The sequence below is a fragment of the Columba livia genome, chromosome 2 (genome assembly GCF_036013475.1).
Source record: "Columba livia isolate bColLiv1 breed racing homer chromosome 2, bColLiv1.pat.W.v2, whole genome shotgun sequence".
NCBI classification, from domain to species: Eukaryota; Metazoa; Chordata; class Aves; order Columbiformes; family Columbidae; genus Columba; species Columba livia.
Window position 1 is genome coordinate 115436123 of NC_088603.1, and position 24916 is coordinate 115461038.

At 39.0% G+C, this 24916-nt stretch overlaps 1 long non-coding RNA gene across 4 annotated transcripts in view; it reads left to right on the top strand.

Moving 5' to 3' along the window:
• Positions 1–8842: 8842 nt before the first annotated feature.
• The window catches only part of LOC110365707 (uncharacterized), a 172787-nt gene continuing 156713 nt past the window's right edge, over positions 8843–24916 (top strand). For 2 of the 4 annotated variants that reach the window (XR_010470538.1, XR_002425450.2), the window contains exon 1: positions 8862–8984. This is a non-coding gene — a long non-coding RNA (uncharacterized LOC110365707). Of the gene's footprint in view, positions 8985–24916 lie in introns of all 4 variants that reach the window. The other 2 variants (XR_002425420.2, XR_010470536.1) reach the window with 2 other exon arrangements.

The window sequence follows — 24916 nt, forward strand, 5'->3', positions numbered from 1 at the left end:
AGAGGGTACAAAGAAGGAGTTTGCCTTTATGGGTGCTGTCCAAGGAAAAAAAAATGTAAAAATCGATGAGTACAGAAACTAGCATAAAATTAAATCTTGTGAAACACAGAATCCCACATTTATTTATGCTCATTTAACCTGTTAAATGGGCTATTAGCAGGCCATAACTTTTCCAAGTGTCTCTGCATAGATCAGCTCTCACTGTGCTAACTCCTTAAGGCTTCTGGAAAAAAAGTAAGACAGCAAAGAGACTTAAAGTTCATTTGTAACTGGGTTCTGTGAGTAGCAGTCCACTGTTTATCAGTCTTGAAAGCAGAAAAGTGGATGTTTTTATCTTCCCATTTGCCCCCTGTTAACAGAACAGTATTCAGTTGTCAGCTCTTATGGACTGTTTCCACAGCTGGTGTACAATTGTCAGGTCCTATAGACTGTTTCCACAGCTACTGGCTGAAAATTGGAGTCAAACAGAAAAGGAAAACACATTGTTGACAACTGTGAAACAGCAAAAATGAGGAAAAATGAGGGAGACATTTGGAAGAACACTTAAAAAAACATGGGCAAGAGAAGTAAACAAGCTAGCAGAAGAGAAAATTGCTTACTAAGTGGTTACATGTTGGAGGGACTCCCCATGCACTCCAGTCAGCTTTGCTTGTGTTTGTACAAACTTGTGTTGGCTTCTTGAGCCATAGTCCCATGTCTTTCTCTAGATGTTTGCATCTCTGTTGTCCTTACATACCCCAGCTTACAAGCCTTGTCTAGTTTTCTCAGGAAAAAGTGAAATAAAAACCTAAATCAAAAGAAGGGAGAACTTATATCGGTACATAAAACGCTTCAGGCAGATTTTCATCTGGAAAAATATTAAGGAATGCAAAGAAATGCGTAAGTGAGCTTCTATGAACAACAATAAAATATAGTGATGAGAAAGTATATGTAAAATAGAGTTAAGACATCAGCAGAAAGCCCACAGGTTGCACCTGCAGCACTCAAATGTCCAGCCTGACACTCGAATGCCCAAAGACACCTGTATCATTCGCTTTCTCAGCACACCGTGGGCAGTGTTCTTTAAGAGTTACCCTAATAAGTGGTTTGAGGAAAACGCCCTCATATTCTCCATTGATACATGAAATATTTTCTTAGAGAAAATAAATAAAACAAGCATGGATAAGTTTAGGATCTTAAATTGTGACATACCTTACAAATGAAAATCTGGGCCAGGAGTCAGCAAAAGGCGATAAATATGTCTCCTGAAAAAAAAACCCCAACCAAAACCTGTCAACTCTGAAACAAAAGGTATGATACAGAAAACAGTTGTATAAATTATTATTATTTCATTGTGTAACTGGCTTCATAAGGGACCCATCAACATTGAGACTGAACACTTTCACTTTGCAAATTGATTAGTTGCTTCTTAAAACATTCCTCCAGGTTAGTGTTGCTGATTTTGTTCCACAAGTGTTAAGATTGTAAGGGAGCATAAGAAGGTCCATTTTCCCTTTATGTTTCTTATCTGCACCATCAATCCTTTTAAAGTATGAGTAGGGAGAGAAAAAAAGAAGCAGAGAGAGCACATTATAACTGAAACCTCTAAACCCTGTCAAAGGTGAGAAACAGGTCAGGAGGCAACAGTATCCAGGGTAAAAAGAAAGCCTTGCTGTGATTACTTTCTTCAAGGAGATGAAAAGGACCAATCTAGGGCACTTAAGTCTTTTCATTGCTCTGGGCAAGTGACTTGCTCTGTAATTGTTCTAGGTTGCAGGGTTAAGCCAGGCTTCAGTCCTCTTGGCCTTGACTTGCTGCCCGTGGCGAAGCTGGGAGCAGGCTTGTGTTTATCTGCTTTGAACTTGGTAGTCTACATATGTAGTTTCACTGCAACTGAAGGCTATCTTCAGTCACTGCTGACATGGTCCTTCCCTCCCTCCTTCTGTGGCCCTTCTTTTGTGGCTGTTTTTTGGCAGAACAACCCTAGATTGGCGTTAGCTGCTGCGGGAACCCGCCCTGTGCATGGGACGCACCTTCTGTGCTAATGAAAGGGCTGCACTCACAGAACAGTGATGTTTCCTCCTGTGGCACCAGATGCAGTTTGCTAAGTCCTTGGTCTTCTGTGCTGGGCTGTTGGGAGCCTTGGGGGGCCTTGTGGAGTTTAGTCTCTGATTCCTTGGGACAAAGTATTAATATCTACTACAGAGCAGCCAGTGTGGAGGGCTGCACTCAATGATGCCAGTGTACTCCACGCTACCCTTGAAGAAATGTTGAAAATCATATCCTGTTACATATCAAGAATCAATCTTACTCCTTTCAAGGTTAATGGCAAAGCTGCAATTTATTTAAGTGGAAATAAGAGCAGTTCCCGGGTGGCTGGAATTAGAGCTTGGAGCAGGAAAAGACATTGAAAATTAAGAAGGTGGTTATGGTTACATGGACATTTTTCCATTGTCGTGCTGACTAAAACAGCCCTGCAGCCACTTGTTCTTGCCCTCTTCATTACACTGACCCCAGAATTTGTATATAGAGCTAAAGTCCTTTTCCGGGTGGAAAACAATCAGTTTTCATGAATGTTAGTTTTCAAATACTTTAAATCTTTCGTGTAGTCCATTCTGTGCTCCCACATAAGCTTTGCAAACACAACAGGGAGGGTGACAAGGAGCAGGGACAAGTGACCAGGGATGCTGGGAGTTGCTTAAACACCATCTCACTTTTCATTACTTTCTTCCTACTGTTTTTCATGTTTCCATTTCCAGGTATCAGGTGTAAGAAGCAAACGATAGTTCATCTCTTCTTGTCATTGCTGGCTTCTTGGCCCTGTCATCTTCTGTCTTTCAGAGATGGTGGCTGTCTGGTAGTGCGAGGGCAAGTTCAGGTAGATGAGCTGGCAAAACTCTTACCCCAGCTGGAAGTCAGAAAGTTGGCTAACACCCCCACAAGTATGCAGACTTTGTGTGCATTGGATACTAGTGTGAATTACTGTCACTTAACAACCCACAGCTTATCACTTGAAGTACAATAGCTGCCAATGTGTATGTCCTCAGGCAAATATAAAGTGAGCTGGCTTAAGTTTCTCTTATAGAGAGCTGAATTAAGGCAAATTGCCTCAATTTTTCCGTGGCAGATCACCGTGCTGATGTATAGTGACCTGACTCTGCATCTGAGACCTTACTCCAATAGGAAGCCCATTAATATTTTACTGGATCTACTCCTAAATATTAAGGTATTACTCGATATGTCATCAAACCACTGTAGTATATTCTCTTCTGCGAAACTGTATGTTGTAACTTACACTGCCTGACAGTTTATTTACCTTCCAGATTTTCTCCTTTTGCCCCAAAACATTCTTATTTCTTCACCTTCTTTTAAAGGTGTCATTAATTTTATGGGTCCATCGCCAGCTGCCATCACTGTTCTGGTTCCTCCTCCCAGCTCCTCTGACTCAGCGTTTCGTGAAACCGCACTTGGCAGGAAATGCACGTTTAGAGGGACCAACTGTAATTTAGACAAAAAAACCATTAGCTGCACTCAGCAGCAGTGGCAAGACTACTTTTGTGATGCCGTGTTAAAGCAGACTGAGGTCAGGAAGAAATACATTATTTGTGTTTATTAAGTTTTGGATGGACGGATTTTCAAAAATTACCCTGCTTCTTTTGCAGTATTTCCGTCAAATAGATTACAGGCTCTGATGAGAGATCCTGCTCTGTGGCACTAAGCAGTTAACATTTAACAGGGTCCAACCCACAAACCCACAGATGTTTCTGCAGGCACTTCAAAGGAATGTGGCATTTTCTAAACTGGGAAGACCATAGCATGTGGCAAACAACATCAGCATGGGCTTTGGCTTTTGTTTCTGCTCCTTGGAGACTGAATTCCCTCCAGAATTGCCTGTTTTCCTCATTAAGACAGAATTAGTGTTTTCTCCATGGCCAATCAGCCACATACTCTTTTTGTATGTCCTCTTTTGGATGTCAAACAGAGAAGAAGAGCAGAGGCACTTGTGGGTGATATATTTACTTCTTGTCAAGGGAGGATATTTCTATTAAAAGAGCAGAACTCTTTCCTGATACAGTCAAGGTCTCTTGGAGTTGTCAAGGTAGATACTCTTTTAAAATATATGGCTTCTGACAAAACAAAAAGAAGTTTTCCTTGGGAACAGAGCAGTCAAAAAGACTATTCAGCCTTTATTTTAGGCAGACTGTACAGTGTTAAGGACAGGTCAAGGATAATGAGCTGTGATTGCAAGAGTCATGTAGGAGAGAAAGATGTAACGATGTGTCATTTCAATCAAGCGAGAGCAAGTCGGAAAGGTATTTGTCTTCTGCCCTGTCAGGGAGAAATCTGTCTCCTCCTGCAGCACCATCGTCACCCTGCAGCAGACATCTCACTGAACTGGCAGGTTCTGCTCTGTTTTCTTGGCCTCTTGAGTAGGGGAAGAGCCCACTGTAGCTTTTGATCTGCTGCAAAACCCAACTGCGAACCAACTGCAACCACTGCATTGCAATTTGGTGAAATACAAGCCATCAGCAATTAAAAAGAATATTCATGACAGTGATTGAAGATGATTTTATTCCTTGCTGCCTTTGTTTGAAGAACGTCCTTTCCATATACTCATAATGCACAGAACAAATGACTACATAGCTGTAAGGGAAATGCATAATATTCTCTGTCTCCAATGGAAGGTTGATCACCAAAAGATTAAAGCTTTGTTGTTTAAGGTTATTCCCAACAAGGACCCGCTAACTTCTTTGTTATTGATGTTTATTTGTGCAATGATGCCGAAATACATTATGTATGCAAAGAGAAAGACTTTTTAACCTAGTATCTGAATTCATGCATGTATGGGTATATAAACATATCTATGTATAAGTAGTATTTTAAATGTCTGTTTGACAAATAAATGAGTATGGATATCAGCATAAGCAAATGTAAATGAACACACATATTTTGCATGAACAACACATTCTCATTGGAAAATTAGAACTTAGTGACCAAATAAATTCTGAGAAATGTTTAGGGTATTTTTCCTTTTTTTTTTTTTCTTTTTTTCCTAAAGAGGAAGAAAGCATCAAGAGGTGTGATCTGGCAGCATAAGTGAAAAATAAAACAACAACAAAAAACCCTAATGCAACAAGTTGGAACACCTTGATCTCAGTGCAAAAAAAAAATGCTCACTGGTTGAATTCTGCTTTCAGGACTGTTCCCCTTCCACAGATCCTGTGTGGTCTGTAATTGATTAAGATGAATAGGAATTTGTAAGAATTACCAAGCTTTACAATCTAGAGAATTCAGCTTTTTGAAACAGCTCTTCAGGGCTGCTAACTTGCTTGTGTTATATACTCTTTTCTCAAGCAAAACCCCAGTTATTTTAAAACAGAGCAGAACTACAAGCACTGTGGACAATCAACAGATCTGATTACAAGTTTAATGGCCTGATTCACCCCTGCTCTGCTTCAATTTTGGAGCTGTGTGAATCCATTGCTTTTTATCTCCTCAACCTAGACACAATCTGGACTAGCACAGCAAGGCACAAGTTTCTGGGAGCTTAAGCTTGTTTTGCTTTGTTCATTTTTCTGTTTTTGAGAGCAGCTGTCTTTGAGATTTGTGATATTTTGTAAAACCATGACCACAGTGATCGCAAGGGCTTGGTGAATTTATTAACTCTACTTGATTAAATCCTCTTTTGAATCCATTTTGAAAGAACTCATTCAGGAGTACAGATTTAGATCTCTTCTACCATGTATTTGCAAGATGTATGATGAACTTTGTAAGCATTTTGTTCCTGCTTTGGACTCAAACAAGAAATATCAAAACGAATAGTGTAGACTACTAAAACTAGCAATTAAAACCTCATTGAGATTTCCTATTCCAGGCCCTGAAGGTTAAAATGGATCATCTAATGCTACCCAGATTCTCTTGCAGTCCAGGAATAAATGTGTGATTTTGGCTTGACAGCCAAGGAAACCAAAAGTGGTTATGTATTATCTCTGAACAATGTTTTCCTGACAAAAAATCTTGTGATGCAGGAGATTGTATTTTAGTCACAGCATCAGATATTTCAGAAAAGGTATGAAGTTCATGGGATCTCCAAAGCAGAGACATCTAAAGGCTGAACATTTGGCTCAGAATAAACTCAACACAAACTGAACCTGTAAACTGTGGAAATCGTCCTTTCATTACGTCTGCTTAGCTATTAGCAATTATTTATTTTGTTTAAATATGACCCAAACTCTCCTCTCCTTCTCTCTTTACTTTTTTGAGCATTTGTTTTCCACAGAAATAATTAAATTAATCATTGATAATTCCAGAAAAAATAGAGGTAATGGTTCAAGCCCTTTTGCATGTGTTTAGAAAAACAAGATACAACTTCTCCATTATAATTCTAAATTTTCTATCTGAATTCTAATAAATACTGTATGATGTACAATTTGTAAATATTCACAACACACAAATGGGCTGCCTCTGCCAATTCCATGGCTTGATCACAGAATAAACTGGCAATTGTAAGATGACTAGGTGCAAAGAAAGGGAAGAATTCCTAATGACATTTCAAAGCTTCTTATAGCACAGTACCTTCACCTATCATCACCAGCCAAGATTTCACCACAGGACCATAGATTGTTATTTAAAAGGCTTATGAAGGTTTTCCTTTCCTAAAAATAATGATGAAATTAAACATTGTCATTAAAAACCTTTCAAAAACATGCTCCTTATCTTCTCCCATTCAGCAGCAGTTCTTGGCTTAGGGAAGTGAAGAGGATGTGCATGATTAGCTTATGTTAGGTGATATCCTAAATGACACTCTGTAGAGATTAAGACACTTGGATTTTTCTAAATGTGTATTTAAGTGCCATATAAAGATGCTAAAATGACAGCTCTGGAGGCTGAAATCTCCTCTTTACTCAGCAGTGGACAGAAGATGGGATCATTCAGTCTTTGCTTCATTCAGGCTATTCTTCATCTGTCTCCTACAGCTACCAATTAGTTGCTAGTCAGCTAAAATTTGCAGTAAGGATTTATTGGGACACTGGAAAAATTAAAGATGGAAGATCACTGATATCTTTTACCTAAGACATCCACTATGAGTATCTTTTCGTACTTGAATTCATGGTCTAGTAATCTAGAGGTGGAGACTCATTTTCTCATTATCGACTACATCTATAACATTAACTTCAATGTTTACCTGCTTTCTAGATGAAAATGTATCTCAGAACATGCAAAGTCTTGAGGACAGGTTTTGGTGTGAAACTGTATTTGAGACGGGGAAACAATTTCCAGAAGTGAAAAAGCTGATTTACATTTAAAGAGACTCATTCTTAAGAAAGGAAGTTTACCTGGGGTAAACTGCTGGGTGGGAATGTCCTTTGAAAGGATGTGAATTGTACCTTGGTTCAAAGAACTCTTTGAAATTCCTGTAATGCAATTATGCTAAGTTAGAGGAAGTTAAAGGATTGTGTATTGGCAAAAATGCAGTTAGAATCCCAGTTGAAGTCATGTGTCAGAAGTGATAACTTTGACACCTGCCTCTGATAACTTCAAAGTCTTTGCTCTCTGTATGAATGTAAGTTCACTGAGCTCAGCTAGCAAAAGGACAAACCAAGACAGAGACACCAGTCCAGACCTTCAAGAAGTGTCAATGGAGCTATGCCATTTAACAACAGCACATCAAAACCAGGCTCACCACCTTTTAACAGAGAGGATACAATGACTGCACTCTACCAAATGAAGCCCACCATCTGTAGACCTACAGCTGTTAGTTATAGACAGAAAGGGAACTTTGTGACTATCTACTTTCTCCATGCTCATGGAAAAAATAAAATTGCTCTGTGTGAATTTCTGAGGAAAGACTGAGTGTAAAAGCCAGCTTCCACGTTGGTTTCTGAAGGCACTGAGGTTCTAAGTGTTTCTGATGTCTTCTGGGTGTGAGTTCCACGCTTGCAGGGGGTTGTGTTCAGACAGAGTGACAGCAGGTTTTTCGTCTGTCCCACAAAGTGCTTCAGGAATAATGAATGAAGTCTGAACTGATGAATGCACCCAGAATTTAACCTTTGTGAATAAAACTCATTACTCTATGTATCACCTAGGGTTTTCTATGCTGCTGTTTAAGAAAAATAATTGTGTGTTTTGAGTTTGCTTTGTTAATTTCTCTCTTTTTGAAACATAAATATGTTATTTTATTTAATTGTGGCTGTCTTCTGCCCAGTTCTGTGAAATGGCAAGCTAGAGCTGAAAAAACCCAAGTATTTCCTAAGATCATGCCCCCTGTCACAGAACTTCTATCTTTGGCTTCTGGTCCCTTGGTTTCCCTGGCTGCACACCAACTGAAACATACAATGGTTCCCACCTCTATCACAAGAACATTTCCTTTTTTTGAGAAAATTTGGGATGGGAAAAGTGCAGGGTAGTCTGGATGTTCACCAGTTTGGAGTTCCCATGCAGGTGAGGCACGCAACAAGGTCTAAGAACTACAATGCTCTTCTGGTTTCCTGAGCAGAGATGCAACCAGCCTGGGCCCTCAAATGTTATGGGAGTCAGGTCACAGAATCCTCACTCTCCTGTTTCAGTCTCTTATTGCCAGTCTCCTCAATATTGAGATCTGACCATAACATAAGAGTCACGGACTTCACATCAGGAAATAATGGTGGATTCCAAAATTTAGAATTTTACAAGGAAAAATACCCACTCTGGCCACACAGTCATCTTGCGTACACACCACAGAGGTGCTTTTGATCTCCTATTCAAATGAATTCTCAGTGAAAAATCATACTTAAGTGGGGTGAAGAGGAGAAAAAATGCCCCAAATGCTGTTATATTGGAACTGAAAGATATGGAGTCATAGAATCCAGATGACAAAAATAGATTAATTTTTCATGTAGTGCACTGCGGTTAATCCTTGTGCTCACAGTATACTTTATTTAGAATCACTGCAGAATTCCTCCCCTTATTTTTCTTCCTGAAATTAGCCAGTAGTGCTATGCTTCAGACTTCACAGGAGCCTAAAGGTATTTGATTTAATTTATATCTATGAGTTTTGTTCTTTGTTCATTTATTTTAATCACTGTTGGTTTTCTCTCCCTTTGACTATCCTAAGATTTTTGTTCTGATACATCATTGGTTATTATTATCTAAACTGTTCTCCACTGAATTCAGGTTCCCTAAAATTTCAAGCACAGCAATTTCATTCAAGAATGAATATCATTAAGTGAAACTGCTGGATTAAACTATCTCAGAAGCAGAATGTGCAGTTATAATTTTTACATGTTTATAATGGCAATTCCAATCATCTTGCTAACACTGAAGTATTTTCTGAGACTTTTAAGTTCAGCATTTTTAGATATAATTACTATTTTAAAGATGATGTAAACATTCTAAAATTGTAAAATATTATAATAATGTGGTAAAGCTTTTTTTTTTTGTGTGTGTGTGTGTGTGTGTGTGTGTGTGTGTGGTTTTTTTGATCAACCTTAGAAATGCACTGTTTCATAATGTATTCAAAGTAAACCCAAAATATTTCACTGGAGTATGTAAAAAAGATTTGGATATCGACTCTTTAAAAATTAACACAATGGGTGCTTATTGCATGAAAAAGTAGAATAGCATATACCACACGCTGAAGCTGACTTATCTGTTTGTAATTACTTACATAGGTATCACTTTTCTGCGTGCAATTACATTAATATTTTTAGATATTGTATGGTTTGACATTTCGGTTCCAACTGTAGACAGGCAACTATGCCTTCAGATGGGTCTCTGCCAGCTAAAAATACAGTCCTAGATAAGTGCATACCACCTCCACATTAGTATTAGTGACACCCAGAAATAGATTGCCGTGTTGAAATAATTGAACTCCAAAGAGTTTTCTAGCTTGTCCGTTATTAAGCTAGATCCTGACTTGCATATACTTAAACAGCATAAATCTGAACAGCCTACATGTACAAAGGGTTAATGGCTGCTTTCATTAGAGAATGGTGGTCTGGTACAATGCTTCACCTCCTAGCAATTTAGGAGTGCAGTGTACAGACGAAAAAGGAGTCTCTGGGTCATGGAACCAGATCCTCATACCATGATGCTTTTCATGGACAATGATATCATGCAATACCTTTTATAAACTAGGTTCCTGCTTAAAACTGAGCATTTGCTTGAAGCTTATGCTATTAGAAGTCTGCTCCAGACTGTCACTCCTCCAAAGTTAGAGAACTTGTAATTTAAAATTTAATCTATCATCAGTGAGTCACAGCTTTGTCTTAAACTGTATGCTGGTGTGTCTAGCATTGCAATGGAAGTTGGTTCACCCCTTCCCAAAGTAACTCAGTGGAGGCTCCCAGAGCAGACAGATGAAAACCTTCTCAGTCTTGGTAGAATAGAGATAACACAGAAACTCCTGGTCGCTGCCAGATAATCTCTCTAATCCAGCTATTGGATCTCACTCTGCATGAGATGAATCAAACCTTTGATGGCAAATAAAAGCCTTGTCTGCATTGGTGTGATTGATATTTTCCTTTTCAAAAACCAGGGTGCTGTTTATTTCTTTTACATACCAAAATCTGAATATGAGACATCATTCTGGGTACCTCACTGTTTCAGAGTTCAAAGACTATAGAGAATGTGGCTGCCTTGCAAAAAGGAGATTTAGAAAAGGAAAGGTTAAGATTTTAAGTATTTTTTTCCCTATTCTACTCTTTATACCACATTTGCAAGTTCCACTCACGTAAGCCCTAGAATTGTAGGAGCACATATGACCCACAAAGTGTTACTTGTTGTAGGCTTTTTCATCTCCCTCTGCCTCTACTTAAACTATTACTCCTGAGACAGCTCAACCTGTATTTGTTGTGTCAATATTGGTGAACCAGTGTTGCCAATATTTTGGTACTCTGCACACAGAGAGTAATGTCTTGTGAGCAGAAGATGCACTTGAGAATACTTCAGCCCTGGCAACCGAAGGTTTCACCGACATTGCTTCATTGAGGACAGAAAATTCAGCAGTAGCTGACTTGTGAGGTTTCCAAAAGACCATTTTATTCTGAATGTAGAGTGTGAGAACTTTTGCTTTTAAACCGGGTATTTGGTGTCAAGTATTTGGAGTAAAAGATGTTATAAAACCAGCATTTACTTGTCTGGATTCCTTGTATTTCTCTGCTGCTGTTTATAACAGGATAATCTGGTGCTTAAAAAAATGTGAAGAAGCCTTTTGCAGAAAGCAGTAGAAAGACATTTTATGTTCCTTCTAACTGATTACTTTTGCTTGATGCTAGGAAACAATTATTTTAAGTGGATTACTTCCAAAAAATAACTTAATTTGATAATAAAACAAATACTACTTTCCCATTTATTGATGAATCAAACAAGGTAATTGGATTTATTACTTCTGAATCTATGAGTAATCCTGTTTCCAAATCACATATGTGTTTCCTCCTCTGCTTTTATGTTCATCAGGAGATGACACTTATTTATTCCTTCTCTTTCTGGCAGAAATTCACTTTTTTTGAATCAGGACAGCAATGCTCTTATGCACTGCTTCTGAGCTCAAAATGAAGCTTATTTATACATACACAGTATGCATACTTGCTGAAGAAAAGTGAACTTCAGTCATTCTGAGTAGCTAAAAATACTAGTTAGTTAAAACAGATCTTGCATTAATATCTATAATTTGCATGGTATCAGTGGAATAGATATAACAACATTATGATACTGTTTTGTATTACTTCATAGCAGGGGCCTTGAATCTGAGAGGTCCCTGGTGCATATATCCCAGCCTAATATGTAGGAGATACCTTTGGTGGGCATATATGGCTAATGAGGGGAGTGTCCATGCCAAGTGTTATTAACACTTCTCCCTCTGCTTTTATCTTGATACCACAAATCCACCATGCTGAATCTTTAGAAGATTGTTGGTAATTTAGGACATAATAAAAACACAGAATATTTTTTCAGCTGAATTACTAAAATATTCTTTTTTAGCAGTAATTAGTCTTGTATCTGTTTATATTCCTAGAACATCTTTCACCTGGAGATCTCACGTCAGTTTGCAAACATTAGGTAAACTTCTTGGACTCTGTACTTAAATATTTAATTTATTTTACAGGGCTGGTCTGCATCTACAAAAGTATACCAATATAGCTATATGCACTCATACCAACACATTTTTGAAGTGGAAATGCCGCTTACATTAGAAGAGCAGTTCATCATTTGGAACAGAGTAAAATCTGTTTCTTGGGGAACTATGATGTCTGCACATTCTGGTTTATAGTGCAATTTCTTTTCATAACTCTGTTCAGCTGAGTAATACTAGCAAAACTTTTAAGAGTAGATTAAGTCATAAACTGGAAGTCCTAAAGAAGCTCATTCGAACTCGGGTTATTTTCCTATGTAAAGGGCAAATGACCTTTGTGTTCAAAATACATTTTTTTATCGATGAGATTCATTGGTCAGCACATACCCTTCGTCCCACTGACAAAGAAGCAAATCTATAACTAATACATTCCTCAGCTTCATCACCTTCACTCTCTGCATCAGTGTTGTCCTCTTGCTTGATAAAGCATTGCTCAAAAATGGTCTTCCAGAGCTGAAAGAACACACCTGTAGAGCTTGAGCTGAATAGCCAGTTTCTGTTGTTTGGAATTGTAACAAATTGCATCTGCTGAAAATCACAGAGTTCTGCTAGCTATCATGGTTTTACTATGCATCTGATAATATTTAGACATTTTTCCTGGTCTGCCAATGTCAGCCATGTTCTTTAATGGTGGTCAGCAGTGAATGATAGTGATTCACTTGGGAGTTTCCCGAGTTTACAGGCTACCAAGCTGCATTGTGGTTTACAGCTGAAGCATTTCAATCCAACCTTCCCATTTGTAGATGCCTTTTGAAGCCAGTGCTGCACTTTCATATTTTTTTTCAGATGAGAACAGAATGTGATGTTTTAACAGAAATTACATTCTGGGTTAGAATAGAAGGGAAAAGAAGGAGAGACATGTTATTTGTTAGGAAAAGCATGATATGGGCTTTGCGGTGCCATAGGAAAGTTTGTTCCTACTGAGTCTGCTCAGAGTCCCAAATCTCATATCCACATCGCTCTGATTCCCACCACATTTTCCTCTGTGCATCCTTCCACGTAGTGACAGAAAAAGTCAGATCTCTTGGACTAATCTGATATACTCTTTCCTCCTCACTCTCTTCTGACTCTCCCCATTGCTCCCAGAAAGGGAGGGACTACTTCTGGTCATTACAGGGCATTGTAGGGCTTTCTCACACCACTTCCAATGCATTCCTCATCTCTGCTCACCCAAGAAGAATCTGATGTGTTTGATTTCTGTTTCAGGTCACTTGTCTCACGGCTATGTGCCAGGTCAGTGCCAGTGAGCTGTCTTGCATGGCAGAGCTTTGTTATACAGGCTGGTGGGTAAAGTTTCACATGTTCAAAAGGACTCGGTGTAAAGACAAACAGCATACATTTCAGTGCCAGTAATGTGTAAACTACCACATCAACTACACAGCATGAATATCTTTATCCAGCTGTGTTTATATATTATTTTCATTAATGATGGGTGTTCCTAATACTTCACACCAACAAAGACATTTTTTTTCTGTTACGTGGCTTTTTTATTAATCCATTGTTCTTCCAGAGAATAATATCCCTCCCCATTAACTGGCCAGTGATACATCACTTTTTTAAAATAAATCTCAGAATGCAGCCCTGCAAACTACTGCTCTTCGGATCATCACTTACGATGATCATCAGTTATGATGATCATCTTCTGTCCACCATGAATTAAAATAAAATTGCTTATAATCCATCCTTTAAGGCCCTATGGTCAAATTTATTCCTGGCATCACAGCACAAGAAAGAATATAATTGCACCATAGATGAACTTAGTCTCATGAGTTCATCTGTGCTTTTAAAGCTTTTTGATGTATGTGTTGTATTTTATTTATATATTTTTTTCTTTTGATTTGCTTTTCAAATACAATACCAGTGCTGTTTGGGGGCTGTATTAGCAACATGAACTTTGTAACACTGACTACAGCAGAACCCTAATAAAGCTAATGGCATTTTAGGCTTTTCAAAGATTACACACAATGTATAACCAGCAAAAATTAGTTATTTTTCAGAGATATGCATTCTGAGAGATCAGAAGTACTCCTGCATTTATTAACTACAGGGAAGCTGTTTGAATTCAGACAAATGCATTTCACACAATTCATTTCAGGGCTGATTCATTTTATCTGCGTGTCTCCTGTGCCAAGTGGGAACATTAGGCCTCTTTAAAAAATGATGGAGGATAATAAATGCTCCAGGCATTTGTTTTGCTGAAATGAAGTAATGGCAGAGAAGCATATGGTGAAATATATTTTTAATTACTTTTCAACAATGTTAAATGTTTTTTCCTTATTTTCATATTTAATGTTCTTGATCAAGCTTGCTAAATAGGCATTTCTTATGGAACACACTGCTTTGTGCAATAGCACGTGACTAATTTTATGGGCAATATTATATATCACTGTGTATCAGCAACATATTAGCTGTAGAACTTTGTTTATGATGCTTTGTGCCATCCAAGGAAGCTGGGATGGGGGTGTGTGTTTTGTTCCTGTTTTATTTTTCCCTCTGAGCCCATAGTTCTCAACGTCTTTGGTTTCGTTTTCTTATATTTTTGTTTGTGCATGGAAAGCAGGAAATATGCTGCTCTTCTGGTAGACTAAACAAAAGGAAATCCACCTGGGACCAGAGAGGAGACACTAGCCTCCCTTTTAACATCACTTCTAAATCACCCTTCCGTCCCCTGCCTTCATCGCCCTTCCCATAGCACAGACTCCACACTAAAGCAGAGCGAACACAAACAAAGGACACCTGTTCCCAGCCCTACTGAGGAGAGAAAAGCTGCTAGCGCCTAAAGACTGAAGCTGAGATGAACGTATTATGGCTACAGAAGGATGCTAATCTGCAGATATACCTCTGCAAGAGAAATATGAGCCTATTGCACAATGCTGGTAAATAAAAGCTAAAAAGTAACCTACATTGCAGGAGGATGATGGGGGGGAAATAAAGGCACAATTGTCACCACTTGTCTGCGCCTATATAGCACCTTGTTGGAATGTACACAAGTGTTTCTTCAATTATTATTATTAAAAAAGAAGTTAAAAAACCCGGGTGATTTGCTGTCAACACTTACATCAGGTGACCATGCTCTCCCCTCACTTGTTAAAGAACTCACACAAATTCTTATTTTTCTGCAGACGTCACAGCCGTTGGTAGTGTAAGCAGAAGGATGCTTCTTGTAGCGTGCCCTGTACATCAGCAGACCCAGGCTATTTCAAACCAGTGAGTCCTTTCCAGAGCTGAGAGCTTCTCACAAACATTGTTCTGCAACCCCTCACCTTCTTTTTCAGCTTGAGTGGCTTTTCTTCTTGCAGTCGTGGCAGTACGGCAGAAAGGAGATGAGAGAGCTCTCTTGCATGTCCAGCACTTCCTTTCTCGCTGCTAGTGATTCAGAGGATTAAAGCAGCAGGATATAAAGCAACAGATGGGGATTTCATTCATTCCCCGTGCTCTGAAAACAGACTCTAAGAAACATATCCATTGTTATTATTGTGACCTCTAGTACAGTGAATCCAGATTTCAGTTTGAGATGGGATGGTGATGTCTCTGGGTCTGGGGAAATGGGCACCACAGTGGAAAGAAACACACTGGTAATATTTTACCCACATTATTCAAGCAAAAAGCCAGTTTGTAGCAAAGGCCAGTGCACAGAAGACATACAAGATATTCCTGTTTTCCTCCATCTCCTCCCCTTCTCCTGGGGATCCATTGTAGAGGAGTATAAGCCAGAGAGGTTGGCAGTGGGAGAGGTAAATCCCAAATATGACTCCCATGACGAGATGCTGGCCTCTTAAGCCTACCCCTGGTGCTGGAAAAAGTACAAACAAACAAACAAAAGAGAGAAGCATAAAGTTGGTTGTGGAAGAAGGAAAGCCATGGCAATCGGTGACCTGGTTCCTGTGCTGCCTGAAGCTGCGGAGGGGAAACTGATCAGTCCTGAGCCTCCTCTTATGAAGAATTATTGGGACACACTCTTATGGCAGACAAGGGAAATGTAGCCTTTCCAGCTCTGATCAGTGGGTCAGCCTTGTGGAGATGGTCAGTGGAGATGATTTCATTCAGTCTTCTCTCTCACCAGGTTGTTCGGCAGAAGATTCCCAGGGCAGACCCAGAGCTTCAGTCTCAAGGCAAGGGATGAAGGAAAGAGCCTCTAGAAATGATTTCATTCTTATTTTAACACATAACAAACAGATACCATTAGTCCTGGGGAAGAGGCTTTTGTTTCTGGGGTCTGTAACCTGGGAGTACTGTGGAGCTTCCAGAACCCAAACATGATAGACAATGTTAGCTTTTCCAGGGTCTTCACTTCTAATCTCCACAGGTGAAGAATTGGGTTAATTGTGCATGGCCAGAGACAGCAGTTCCCCTTGCACTGTAGCTTTGAGTGTTGGAGATAACACTTTCTATAAATCAAGACAGGCTGTAAAAAGTGACAAAAACTGTGAAGTTCAGCTTGCCAGGAAACCGTTATCGCATATGTGTATTATTTTTAGAAAAAAAAGAAAATAATATCCACATCCCGTTTTGTAAATCTTTCAAAACCCTGACAGGGATGTGAACATTGCTCAAGAGCTATTACATGTCGTGATTATAATTTGTTCTTTTTGAAGAGGGTGATGTCTAAGTCATTTTTGATGATTACATTTCCTTGGTCTATATTTATTCGAAAGGCACTTTTCAAACCTGAGAATTGTTTCCAAACAGTATGCATAAATGATCAGAACTGCTTTCAGTCGTGCAGTTTAATCCCTATTCCCTTTAGATGTTAGTCTAGATCTGAAGACAACGCCCTACCTGATGTAGAAAAAATAGATCTTAATCACCACAGCAGCTGAAAGAGTTGGAATGATTTAAAGATAAAACCAGCCACTTCCTATAGAATCAGCCAGTGCTCTGGGTTATAAAATCCACTGTATACATTGCATGTGATAAGGACGTGGTATTTAATAGCAGAATGCTGTGTAAGCAGCTAATAAATACCATGGCTTCAAACACACAGATTACCTGTTTTGGGCTTCATTGTCTCTCCTACAAGCAACTTAGTCTTACTTCATGGATGCTATGCCACAAACCCTAAGTTATCTTCTAATTTTTCAAATTGAAAAGAAACTCTGTCTATTCAATTGTTTAATGCCTCTCTAAAGAATCATGACATTTTACACTAGGCTTACCAGGATGAATACTTACCCCAGACATTTGCCTTTGAAAAAAAGTTCTTCATCGTGCCAGTAAGGAAAATATTTTGTGAGTGCTGCAATTTCTTTTCCAGCTAAGTGACAAGGAGCATGTGAGTTTGGATGAAATGGGTGTATATATTTTCTTTCTTGTCACTTCTTGTTTTAACACTCCATTATTAGTGTCCTTTACCATTTGGAAACCAGGAAGGAATAACTTTTATTGAGAAAAGAATAGGTAACCACTTAGTGAAATGTCACAGCCAAAGAATCATTGTGTTTTGATAGCACATGTTATGTACTGAAGTCTCTATAGCTCTCCATACATTCCGACACATTTTATTCTCATATTTATTTGCAAAAAATATAGAGAACTGTTGCAAAAACTAGCACATGCTCCAAAAGATGCAGAGTGACTGATTGTTAAGGGTGCAACCATAAGATGCATGTGAAATGAGCTCAAACTAATTTTATCTTTGTCAGCACCAGCAGCAATGTGGTCTGACAGCTTTTACAGTCCTTGCTGGTTTTTGACCAGAGTCTTCCCCTGTACAGATCTTCTTGGAGCTGTTATTTCTCCTCCTCCATCTGATCTGACACCTGTTCTTAAATTTAATGGCTTTCTATCCTTTGGTTCTTGAATGACCTCTCTTTTCTTTTTATCTCTTCTGTTACTTAAGGCTGAAAAGTATATTAAATCTCATGAAATAGTCTTAAGGCAAAGCAAACCCTGACCTCTGTACAATGTGGGCATGTGTGATTGGGAGCAACAGGCCAGAACTTCTTCAAGTACTGCTGGGACATTCATAACGAAGAGGCAAGAATCATTCAAACAGATGTTCTTAAATACAGGAAAGGAGCTGGATTGTGCCTCCATTTCAGTGACAGTGTGTCTTCAAATTCACCTGATGCCTCAGTCCTTTTGTACACCAACTTGTGGCTGCAAAGATGAAGGGAGAAAGCACACACTGCAGTTTTACTACAGGGGAGAAAATAACAAATGTCGCAAATCAGAGAAGTACTGAGGGGCAATTTAGCACTATTATGCATGGAGATGGGAGACGACACAGCTGGAATCATGCATAGGGTGTCAGGTGGCACTGAGATGTGTGTTTGAGGTTGCTGTGAGGGTCAATTGATGTGACTGCTTTAGTCCCCTGGTAAATCCATTCCTAGTCCTTCAGCTGTCTCCGTCCTTTAAAGAAACTGAAAATGTCCTTCAGAGGTCCACTGGTCACCTATTAGAAGTATTTGTCAATCCTTTGTTGAATTTGGTCTTGCATCCTAAGCGTGCTGAAAGAAGCAAAGAGCCAGAGCTGCGAGACACACCAGATAGAGTCTGTATAACATGTACTGCCTTAAAAATAGTTGCTGTCGTCTTCTAAAAGCAGTAACGGAATTTGAGTTCTAATCTTCGTGTTCTTAGACTGTCAGTTGGGCTCTAACTAAACTACCATATAAGGCCAGTTTGTACGTGCGGTAAGAGTGTTAAAAAATAATTGCTGTTAGCTATTGTCATCTGTCACTTTCCAGTGAATGATTTTTGATTTAATTCCTGCTAATTTTAATATTTTCTCTCTCTCTCTTTCTTTTTTTTTTTTTTTTTTCCTTGCTTGTTATTTTTGGCAAATTTGTCTGCTAAAGAAACAGTTTCATTTCATGTGCCACACTGGAAGAACACCTGTGACTGCCCAGGTGAGGGCTTGCTCCAAGTCAGAAATGCTTTTGTAGTCAGCTAAAAAGGAACAAATGCACACCCCCAGAACCGTGAATTTCAACACCTCTTCTGGCAGCACATGCAAGGGATCTCCTTTTTGAAAGCATAATAGTATTTCTAAATTCCAATTAAAGATCTTACTTTCAAGATATCTTATTTTCTTTTCCAAAGAGTCTGCAGTCTACGGTATAACTTTATCATTCACAAGAAAGCTTGAAATTAAGAGAAACATTATATGATCCTAGCATCTATTATGCATCTTTTTATTTTTTTAAAAGCTTTTTGTAGAATCTGCTTGTTTCCAAGGAATGAAGATTGCTTATTATCCCGGATAATGAAAGAGAATGTCGTCATTTATAATTGTTAGTTTAGGATACTTACTGTACCCTTCTATTATAAAGGGGTTTGCATAAAGAAAGGTTCAGAAAAGAAAGCAGCTTTTAAAGATTTTCTTAAAGAAAGAAGGATTTGTTTGCAAGTGAAATTTATGTGGTTTCGACTGCAAAATATGTTGGAACATGTTTCTTCATTGACAGATTGTAACTTGAATATGTATGCTATTTACTGGATGCAATCCGTGAATATTACAGTCTTTTTTTCAATGATCATAGTCTTATGTTTCTATATATATATTTAAGTATATAAATATACCCACCTGTCTATGTATGCCTGCATATGTAGGTGTACTGTGTATGCACTTTTTGCTTTTTTAACAGAGTTTTGCAATATTTAGGCATTTTTTCAAGTCTATTCCTTGTTTTATTTCCTTGATTAATCTCTTGCAAGATAATCTTTGCAGGGTAAGAAGGTTTGCATTAACACCCTCTGCCTGAACATGACAGTTCTGTAAACAGCAGCTGTACGGGGTCAGTCATGAGATCTGGAAATTAAAACTATATGTGCCTTAGTCACAGCTCATGAGACAAACACTATGTGCTGGAAATTGACTGCCAGACAGCCTAGATTTGATAAGTTGCTCTAGACTATATGTCACACTTTCTACAGCAGTAGTATTTGACACACACACACACAAGTGCCTATACGATTAAAAAAGAGAAGAAGAAAAAAGGGAAATCTACTCCAAACTCTAGGAGGAGGATATTAAAATCATTCAACTAGAAGGACATTCTCAGAGGAACAACTGTTTGTGCCTAAAGGGTTAGAAAAACAGTTTAGACCTAAACCTCCGTGAACATCAGGTATTCAGAGCTGTTAGCTCTTTCTGCAGTTGCAGAAGTGAGCTTTAAAGCTGTGATTGCAGTCAGCCAGTAGTGGTTTATGCCTGCACAGAAGAAAACATCTCAGCACTGAAACAGTGAACCAAAAGAGCTACAAGATGAAGAATATTAGAACTTTTCTAATAAGGAAAATAATATTAAAAAACAGTGTTAGAATTGGTATCAGCAATCAATGTAAGAGCTCATATAAAGCTTTCCTTCTGCTATCAGTCATGGATTTTTTATCCAAGGCCAGATAGCCTTCATCCATCTCACTGACATGTCCTGCCAGGCTCAGAGTAACTCAGTCCCTGTTTTGGATATTGTTGCAGGGATGTCAGATTTGAGAAAGCCAGCGGCAAAATGGTTGTGGTTCATTTCTAAGCACACACACGTGCAACCCCCACCACGTGTCCCCGTGAGCATGCAGGCACAGTTGGGAGCCAGCTTTTGACTTCTGTCAGCACCTAATTAAAGTTATGCTAATTCTAACAATAAAATTACAACTTTGTAAAACAAAACAAGGAAATGTGTTCACCACAGTGCTAAGTAATTTGTTTAGCTCTACACTTCACCTTCTGACAATTGTGGGAAATGTCTACAGTAGAACTGTCCATGGCAGTTCTTTGAACATTTATGTGGGGCTTTCAATTTAAAAAGGCTGAAAACACACCTGTGCTTTTCTGGGCCATCCATATCTCATTTCTTTCCAAATTCCAGCCAGCTGAAGGTGAAGCTCTCCAAACCCTTAACCACTCTGTGGCTCCTGCTGTACTCAAATCTTTGCATGCCATACTGGGCTTTCCAAACTGTTTCAGCCATTTTTCCCATACTTTATGAAGATCTTAATTCACTGCCCTTATGGTGTGCAGAAATGATGTTACTTTGTGAAGAGATAGAAATAAATTCCCCTGGTGTGGGAGCTGACAAGAATCTCTCCTTGTACTTCAGAACTTTTGGGTCTCCATCTAATTAGGTTTTACATTGCTAGGAAGTAAGCACCATGCTGTGCTTGCTTGCTTACATCAAGTCAGATACACTCCAGCACAGCTCAGGTGCTTCATAAAAAACCAGATTTTTTTAAAAAAATTTTCTGAGGTGGTGGCGGGTGGTGAGGGAATGAGAAGAATGTTTTAATCCCATAATTCACCAGTCTTCGAGCAAAGCAGAAAGATTCATATTCCAGCATTTAAATTGTCACAAGCTGAAAAGCTTGGATACTATTTATTTATAGTGCCTCTGTTGTTTTATTAGGAAATCAGACAGGAGGGATATTCTTCATAGTATGGCAATGGCTATGAAATTGATCTTCAGGGGGAGGTAATCCTGACAGAATTTGCAACAACAGAATGTGCATTCCCTTTCTGAAGCCATTTGAGGTTATGAAAACTGAATGCTGTATCTGTGATGATAGAAAAGGCCATAATTTCAGGATAATCCCAGCTCAGCAGTTATGTCTTTCACTATTTCAGCCTGCAGGGTGAGCTCAGAACTGGAGACTATAAATGAGTGGAAGCTGGTCTGTAAACCAACTGGAAATTCTGGAATAAAAACCTTAAGTTCACCCTTTTCCATATATTTGACAGTTTTGTGGCACTACCTGCTTACAGCTGTTATCAGTTCTTTTACAAGATATGTGCATACAAGACAGCCTGTCTTCTTTCACTCCTTTTCCCAAAATGATAACATGGTGCTGGAGATTGAGAGAGGTCAAGAAACATAATACAACCCTTCGTAGCTTGCACACACACCCAAAATTTGCACACACCCACACAGACTGCAAGCACAACATGTCTGTATTTGAATCTGAACCTGAATTCTTGGATCCAAAAGCCATCACTGTGTCTGTCAGCTCTGCTCCATGGCCTCCAGCATTGTATGGTTCAGTGGTTCTTGCAGGTGACACACATTTGACAGGAGCCCTTCAGGAGCACTGCTGTGACTCCATAGCTGCAGGGAGCACCTGGACATCCCCAGTTCAGCTGAGTGCTGGAGAGCAGCTGATCCTCTGGCTTTGTTCCTCACAGGGGCTGACTGAGTCGCTCCTGCTCTCTGGGTGCTGACATCTCAGAAATACCCACAGAGTTGGTCTTTAGGCTTCGCAGAAGCTGTGAATCCCACCTTGCATCTCTCCCACATTCAAGGGAGATTTACTAGGCTCTGGGTTAGAGAAGGATTTATTCTGATTAGGGATGCTGTACGAGAGTTTATGACATTTAGTTGCCTTCAGCCAAGCACAAAAGGAAAGGGAAGTTGGCTGAGTCCTAATGCTGTGACCTGGAGGAATTATTTCAGAAGGAGAAGATGGAAGTTTGGTTGAATTAACATTTATGAGACTGACAAGGAAATGGTCTTAATAGCATCAACTCGCTCGACCTACTTGATCTGAGCTGTTGAGGTCCAGGTCAGTAGGTCATCACTGACTACAAAAGAGGATAATTTCTACCTTAATGAGGTAAAATGGCTTATTTCTTCCTAACAGATGGCAGTGGATATGAGTCATACATCTGTCTGGGATGCATTTTCCAGAACAAAGTAATTTGGCCAGCAGTTTCCAGTAGCTCCATGCTCTTCCCTATGGTTCCAATGTTTGCATATACTCTATGACCTCTGTCCATATACCGTTACATCACATTTGAGAAGAAGGAAAGGAAGTATATTGTGTGAAAAACATTTTTGCCTGCATTTGGGAGGACCACATTGTTTCAAATCACAAAAGCACAAATGTGCGTGCGTGTGTGTGAAGTCCTTATGATGCCTTTTTGCTCTTCATGTTTTTTTCTGGAAATGCTCCAAACTGCAAAAGGAAAGGAAACAGAGGATGCTCAGACTGTTCACATATTTATGGAGCTAATATGACTTTTAACAAGTTTTTTTCTGAGAGTGCTGGACCTTTTCAGATCTGTTGCTAATGGGTTTATATCTTCTAGTTATTCATGAGTACTGATTGGGATCTTTGCTGCAGTGATGCCACAGTGTGGGTTTCTTGGTGTCTGATAAAGTGAGCTTTCATGATGCAAGTTGCCCCTCAGAGCATGAAAAGAGTTTTTTCCTGCTGCCTGTTTATGAGAACCTTGCAGAAAATTATCTCTGAGGATTCTACCTTTCTTTGCAGTTGAGGAGAGCCATGGGATTCAAATGTGTATACTCACTTGTGTATAGCAGAACTGCTCAAGCCATGCTTCCAGAGGGAATCAGGTTAGAATGATACGATGACTCTAAGGCAGCAAGGAATTTAAGTTCTGAGATACTGCAAAATGACAGATTCAGAAACAGGGTCTGTCTCAGAATTGATTTTAGAAGCTGATTTTTCTTTTGATTTTAAGAGCTGCTTTCTGAAGAAAGCAATGGATTTTTTAAGAGAGAGAAAAAAAGAACTGACCGAAAGTATTAAGTATTTTGAAATATATATATGTTTATTTTTTTTACCAAAATGTCAGCCTCTGGACATCACCAAACAGAGGGCTTTCCTGAGAATGCAAGATTAGTCTTGGATACGGCATTAACTTCTTTCTTCCCCAAGCAAGTTTGAGCACTATCAAGAATAGTGAAACGCTGTTTTTCAGCCTCTGTCATAAGGGGTCTGAGCTCAAGTTAAGTTAAATTGAAACTAAAGTGAAGAACAAAGCAGCAACCTTTACCATATCTGAGATTATTTTGATACAGATCTAATGGAAGAAAGAAGATGAATCAGGACTCTATGTACATTTTAAAGATATTTGTATCCAGATTTATAAGGAAATGCAAGTCATAGAGCCACAGTGTGTACTAGTGTTCTCTCCTGCAATTTTCAAACCTGCTGGCTATTTCAACCAGATTTGATGGTAAAGTAAAAATCTGAAGCATAATAGGGAAAATAGCAGTAATTATTCCATTTCTCGCAGCTAAGTATATGCTTGTGGGAAAAACTTTCTTTCCACCTTTCTTTCCAGTCTTAGATTGGCATGGGTGATGAGTGAAGTGCTTTTAGGTAGCACCTCCTCTCCAATTTTCCCCATACTCCTGTAGTGTTGGCTGTGCCAGACCACATCTCACAGAGGGTGAGTATAAGCACTTGAGCATGCAGCAATTTCACACCAGTTAGAATAATCTTGCAGATGTAACAAAAAAAAAAAAAAAAAGAAAAGAAATAAGGGGAAAAGTGGTGGGGTTTTTAGTTTGTTTGTTTTGTTTAGGATTTGTTTTTTTTTAGGATTTTTTTTTTTTTTTTTTTTTTAATGTGCCTTTGATTCCTTTTACCTTTAAAAGATGACCAGTAGATTTATTGGTGGAAGCCAGATTACTTGTGGAGAAAGTGCTATAGAAGAAGGGAAATGGATTGTTGTCTACATGGATTCACCTGTTTCCTGGACAGACTTCAACACACAACAAAAGATGGTCTGGAGGCAGTTCTATTACACTTGATCCTATATGAAGGCAAAGAACAAGCTCAGTTGTTTAAAGGCACATAACACGTGTCATACATCTGACTGAGCTCCCAGGCTAGACATTGACCAGACACTAGAACATGTGTGCCTTAAGCCTTGAAGTCTGAACAAAATCGGTATAGCCCTAGGATTAACTTCAGTCCTTGAGCTTTGTCCTTGCTTCAGATTACCCTTTCTCAAATTTTAGCTAGTATGAGCATGCTGAGCTGCAACTCTTTTCTCAGGTGCATGTGGTGCTGTAAACAAATTATCTTTATTCTCTGCTAAATAGAGCAAGAAAATCTTCAAACCTACCTAAAATAAGA